Source organism: Cervus canadensis, chromosome 12 (assembly GCF_019320065.1).
Source record: "Cervus canadensis isolate Bull #8, Minnesota chromosome 12, ASM1932006v1, whole genome shotgun sequence".
NCBI classification, from domain to species: domain Eukaryota; kingdom Metazoa; phylum Chordata; class Mammalia; order Artiodactyla; family Cervidae; genus Cervus; species Cervus canadensis.
The window spans coordinates 3,920,753-3,927,150 of record NC_057397.1 but is presented as its reverse complement, the minus strand read 5'-3'; the positions used below and the strand labels follow the sequence as shown (position 1 = coordinate 3,927,150).

Below are 6,398 nucleotides of genomic sequence, written 5' to 3'. Positions count from 1 at the left end.
CTGTAATGCAGGAGACCTGGGAGACCTGGGTTCAATCCTTGGCTTGGGAAGATCCCCTGGAGAAGGGAATGGCTACCCACTCCAGTATTCTGGCCTGGAGAATTCCATGGACAGAGGAGCCCGGCAGGCTACAGTCCATGGGTTTGCAAAGAGTCAGACACGACTGAGCAACTTTCACTTTCATACATATATACAATTATATACATATGCAATTATATATAATTGTATACATATAATTTATATGTATATAAAAACATATATAAACAAATATATACATAGAAATTATATTATGTTTTTATAATATAAACATAATTATGATTATGATATATAATATAATTTATATGTATATAAAACAAAACAGAAATAGACTCACAGATACAGAGAACAAATTAGGGGTTACTGGTGGGGAGAGGGCTGGAGGGGCAAGACAGGAGAAAGGGATTAAGATGTTCAAACAACCGAATACAAAATTCAAAAGACACAATGCACGACCCAGGGTATACAGCCAGTGTTTCGTAGTAACTTTAAATTGAATATAATCTATATCAAATCAAATCACTAAGTTGTACACTTGAAACTAGTACTGTAAATCAGTGATACCTCAATTAAACAAACAAATGAATCTTTAAGTAAAACTAGAAGAAATTTAGTTGTTGCTTCTCCAAAGATGGCATCTGGTAGTACTGGTGTAGCAAACTGCTGCCAAATGATAGCAGCAATAATAATAATAATAATAACGATCATGAAGGTGGCGCCTGTGCTAAGCTAGGACCAACGCCCTACAAATTCTGCAGGAAACGGGGAGTGAGGAGCCAGACTGCTCCAGTGATTGTCCTCATCAGGAAAAGTGTCGCACCTCTTCCGGTCCCGTCTGTTTGCACCTGGACCCCACTGTCCCTGAAAGCGTTGTTTGGGAGGGCTGGGTGTGTACCCTCTCCACGTCAATCTCTGTAGAAGACGAGGGATTACAGAAGATGACGTCAGGAAGCCAGTGGTTATAGAGGGCTTCTGGAGGACCTCTGAGCTTCCCAGATGGCATGAGTGATAAAGAACCCACCTGCCAATGCAGGAGACGTAAGAGACACGGGTTCAATCCCTGCATCGGGAGGATCCCCTGGAGGAGGACATAACAACTCACTTCAGTATTCTTGCCTGGAGAAACGCATGGACAGAGGAGCCAGAGGGGCTAGGTCCAGAGCATCGCAAAGAGTCGGACACGACTGAAATGACTTAGCACACAAGCTCAGAGGAGATCTGCCACAAGGTGGGGGTTGGGGAGGTGGAGAACTTCCAGGCCGATAAATGACAAAGACATGACTGGATCCTCATAGTTGGGTTCCTGTCTTTTCTCCTCTCTAGGGTGAACTGCCCGGGAAACACACTTAAGCTTTTGAACCAGGTTTTGATGACACGGGGAGTCACTGAAGGATCTTGAGCAAGAGATGAGTGTTGTATATCTTTTTTTTCTCTCCTGCCCTCAGCACTTTGCATCTTCTGTTCCTTCTGCTAGAATGCTCATCCTCGCACTCTCCGCCTCCTCTCTCAACTTCCGCTCATTCCTTAGGAGCCAGATGAGGTGATGCTTCCTCCAGGAAGCCTTCTCTGACCACTAGCAACACTTAAAGACTACACTGTGTCCTGAGTCCATGTCCACTTGTCTCTGCACCAGGCTGTGAATCCGTGAGAACTGGGAACACCTGCCCTGTGTGTCCCTGAGGCCTAAGCCTTAGCTCCATGACACATCATAGTGCTTAATTAATCATTTTCATATGAATTACTGAGTTGACTCTAATATCCCAACAATGTGTACAAGGATGGAGCTGGGGTCAAGGGTCCTATACCAAGAAATGTGGACAGGAGGTGATAAGGAGGGACCAAACAGAGCACCTCCACCAGCTCCATCAACATCCACCGAGTCAGTCTGACTTCCTTTCCTTCGGTTTCTGCTTCAAGAATCAGCCACAAGCTTCTTCCTCAAAGAAGATGCCCTTGAACTGGCACCCATTTTTGTTGTTGTTTACTCACTAAGTTGTGTCTGACTCTTTGCAACCCCACAGGCTGTAGCCCGCCAGGCTCCTCTGCCCATCGGATTTCCCAGGCAAGAATACTGCTGTGAGTTGCCATGTCTTCTCCAGGGGATCTTCCAGGACCAGGAATTGAACCCGCATCTCTTGCTTTGCCTGCACTACAGGGGGGTTCTTTACCACTGTGCCACCTGGGAAGACCTGGCATCCATTACACCTATGAGAATCTTCTGGCGTTTGGAAAATAGATGGTGATGGAACGTGATTTTGCTGTCAAGGGACAGTCTGGTGGGGACAGGGCTACACTGCGGTGGGTGGATAACTTCCCAGCCCACTTCCTCACCCCATTTGTGATCCATTCATTCATCCAAAAAGTATTTACTAAGAGGTACCATGCATCTGGTTTCCCAGGTGGTGTAGTGGTCAAGAATCTGCCTGTCAGTATAGGAGACACAAGAGATGCAGGTTCAATCCCTGGATTGGGAGGTTCCCCTGGCATAGGAAATGGCAACCCTCTGCAGTATTCTTGCCTGGAAAATTCCATAGACAGAGGAGCCTGGTGGGCTACAGTCCATGAGGTTGCAAAGAGTCAGACATGACTAAGTATGCTTGCACCATGCACCTGGCACGACTCTAAAGTCTGGAGATAGATCAGGAAACAAAATGGGCAAAAATCCCCACCCCGTGGACCTAACACCTAGTGGAATAGACATGAAATGTGAAGTGTTAGCTGCTCAGTTGTGTCCAACTCTGCGACCCCATGGGCTGTGGGCTGCCAGGCTCCTCTGTCCATGGGATTCTGCAGGCAAGAATCCTGGAGTGGGTTGACATTCCCTTCTCCAGGGAATCTTGCTAACCCAGGGATCAAACCCCAGCTTCCTGCATTGCAGGCAGATTCTTTACCATCTGAGCCACCAGGGAAGCCCCTCTCTTTCACAACACCTGCATCATCTCCCTTAATCATACATCTTTATGTCTCCCCTGAATTCTGAGATACTCAAGAGCAGACTCTGTTTTATCCATCCCTGGATACCCAACCCGGGACACACTATATGCTCAGAAAATGTTCTTTAGGGACATCTCAGATATCTGCCTTATTCTGAGTTTTTTGAAATGTAAATGAAATTATTTTGAGCCCCACATGGGGACAATCTCTCCCAAGAATTTGAGAGAAGAAGCAAAACAGAAAAATGGGAGAAGAGTAGCTTTTATTTTCTTCTTGCCCCTGTTTTAAATCCTCTTGCCCCAGACAGAACCCTAGACCCTTTTTGCCTTGTATTCCATACGAAGAAACCTTCTAGCAGAAGGCCTGGGGGGTTCTTGCAGGACGTTTGAATATGTGAGGAAAGCAGAAAGCAGTGATCGCACCAGCACAATGCAAATAGCTTAGATTGACTGTTCCTGAAATGGCTTGGGAGGATGGTGTCGGTGGAGGGAGGAGGGAGCACCTCCAAAAATCCACTCCTCCATAAACGCAACAGTCTGGGGAGCATTTGTTTAAGGGGGAAAAAAGGCTTAATCTGGTTCTTTTTTTAAAAAAATAAGCCATGTAGCATCTTAACTTGCTTGTTCTCCTCCTTCTTCTCCAGCTCCACAATAGGCTTGACAACCACAACCCTAAGTCACAGTGGAAACCACTGGAGTGGGACGGGGAACTATACAGCAATGAAAAATTTTAAATTAAACATAGAAAAAAAAAGAAGTGTCTATACCCTTTTGTGTAAATAGTGTCACACACACCCCTCTTGAAGGTGTAAGTGGCCACCTTTGGTTTGGTTCTAATTTGTGTTCTCCCCCTCTCTCAAACACAGAGAGACTCAATTTGATTCTCTACCTTCCAGAAGCTTCTGTTCTGCCAGGCAAGATAGAGAAAGGCTCCCAGGTGCCTCAAATGCAGGGCAAGTTGAAAAGCCCATCATATAGTTTCTCAACCAGTAAGTAAAAATTGCATGGATGAGTAATAAGGATGGAGTAGGAAAAAGCAGAGACGTTACTTTGCCGACAAAGGTCCGTCTAGTCAAAGCTATAGTTTTTCCCGTGGTCGTGTATGGTCCAGTGGACCATAAAGAAAGCTTGGCACCAAAGAATTGATGCTTTTGAACTGCGGTGTTGGAGAAGACTCTTGACTGTCCCTGGGACTACAGGGAGATCCAACCAGTCCATCCTAAAGGAGATCAGTCCTGAATATTCATTGGAAGGACTGATGTTGAAGCTGAAGCTCCAATACTCTGGCCACCTGATGCGAAGAACTGACTCATTGGAAAAGACCCTGATGCTGGGAAAGATTGAGGGCAGGAGGAGAGGGGGACGACAGAGGATGAGATGGTTGAATGGCATCACGGACTCGATGGACGTGGGTTTGAGTAAGCTCCGGGAGTTGGTGAAGGACAGGGAAGGCTGGCGTGCTGCAGTCCATAGGGTCACGGAGAGCTGGACACGACTGAGCAACTGAACTGAACTGAGGTAGAAATTATTGCCAATGGAAATATAGGAGAACATCATGAAAGAGACGACGCTGGCCAAGTCTGCAAATGGTGGGTGCATGAGTCTGAAGCACGATAAATACATTTATCACGAAGCAGAGTAGAGAACGATCGGACAAGTTTTCTTCTGAGACCAGCGGGATTGTCATTTCCCCTTGCACCACCAGAGGGCGCTATAACACTCATTGGGATTTAGGGAAGAAAGTAGGTTTCGGTTTTTCTTTACCAGGTCCAGTTGTCAGCAAGGTCTTCGTAAGTTTATAGCTGCTGGGAAACTTGGCTAGTTCTGAGCATTTCTAACGCCCCTCCCCATAAAAAGGTGTTTGCTGAAGTGTGAGGCTGCAACATTTGTCGGAAAAGATAACAGGAATTGTTTCCAAATTTGACCTCAGCGTGCTCCCTAGTGTGTGCCTGCCCGGTAGGGTCTGACTCTGCGTGACCCCAATGGACTGTATGTAGCCCACCAGGCTCCTCTGTCCATGGGATTCTCCAGGCAAGATACTTGAACGGGTAGCCATTTCTTCCTCCAGGGGATCTTCCCACCCAGGGGTCAAACCTGCATCTCCTGTGTCTCCTGCATTGCGGGGAGATTCTTTTACCGCTGAGCCACCAGGAAAGCCAAGAGGATCCAGAACACCTGGGCCAAGCCCCTCCTTCTTTCTGCTGAGATTCCCCTCCCTCCAGCCCTTTCTCCTCCTCATCTCCAAGGACCACCTTCTGTCTGAGTCCCCAACATCAGACAAACATCGTGGTTTTATTAGTATTGATTCCATTGGAATGTAAGGATTCGTGTTATTTTAATTAAGGTTTTTTAACAGAGAGATTCAAGGGATCAGATCTGATAGAGTGCCTGAAGAACTACGGACGGAGGTTCGTGACATTGTACAGGAGACAGGGAGCAAGACCATCCCCAAGAAAAAGAAATGCAAAAAAGCAAAATGGCTGTCTGAGGAGGCCTTATAAATAGCTGTGAAAAGAAAAGTGAACGGCAAAGGAGAAAAGGAAAGATATCCCCATTTGAATGCAGAGTTCCAAAGAATCACAAGGAGAGATAAGGAAGCCTTCCTCAGTGATCAATGCAAAGAAATAGAGGAAAACAATAGAATGGGAAAGACTAGAGATCTCTTCAAGAAAATTAGAGATACCAAGGGAACATTCCACGAAAAGATGGGCTCAATAAAGGACAGAAATGGTGTGGACCTAACAGAAGCAAAAGATATTAAGAAGAGGTGGCAAGAAAACACAGAAGCACGATACAAAAAAAGATTTTCATGACCCAGATAACCACAATGGTGTGATCACTCACCTAGAGCCAGACATCCTGGAATGTGAAGTCAAGTGGGCCTTAGGAAGCATCACTATGAACAAAGCTAGTGGAGGTGATAAAATTCCAGTTGAGCTATTTCAAATCTTAAAGGATGATGCCGTGAAAGTGCTGCACTCAATATGCCAACAAATCTGGAAAACTCAGCAGTGGCCACAGGACCAGAAAAGGTCAGTTTTCACTCCAATCCCAAAGAAAGGCAATCCCAAAGAATGCTCAAACTACCGCACAATTGCCTTCATCTCACACGCTAGCAAAGTAATGCTCAAAATTCTCCAAGCCAGGCTTCAACAGAACATGAACCATGAACTTCCAGATGTTCAAGCTGGATTTAGAAAAAGCAGAGGGACCAGAGATCAAATTGCCAACATCTGTTGGATCATCAAAAAAGCAAGAGAGTTCCAGAAAAACATCCAGTCTGCTTTACTGACTATGCCAAAGCCTTTGACTGTGTGGATCACAATGAACTGTGGAAAAATCTTAAAGAGATGGGAGTACCAGACCACCTTACCTGTCTCCTGAGAAATCTGTGTGCAGGGCAAGAAGCAACAGTTAGAACTGGACGTG

General features: G+C 45.7%; 1 long non-coding RNA gene across 1 annotated transcript in view; it reads right to left on the bottom strand.

The window, feature by feature from the left end:
* Window positions 1-1,094: 1,094 nt before the first annotated feature.
* LOC122451366 overlaps window positions 1,095-6,398 on the bottom strand; it is a 31,983-nt gene continuing 26,679 nt past the window's right edge. The window contains exon 4 of the long non-coding RNA XR_006272388.1: window positions 1,095-1,114. This is a non-coding gene — a long non-coding RNA (uncharacterized LOC122451366). The remainder of the gene's footprint in view (window positions 1,115-6,398) is intronic.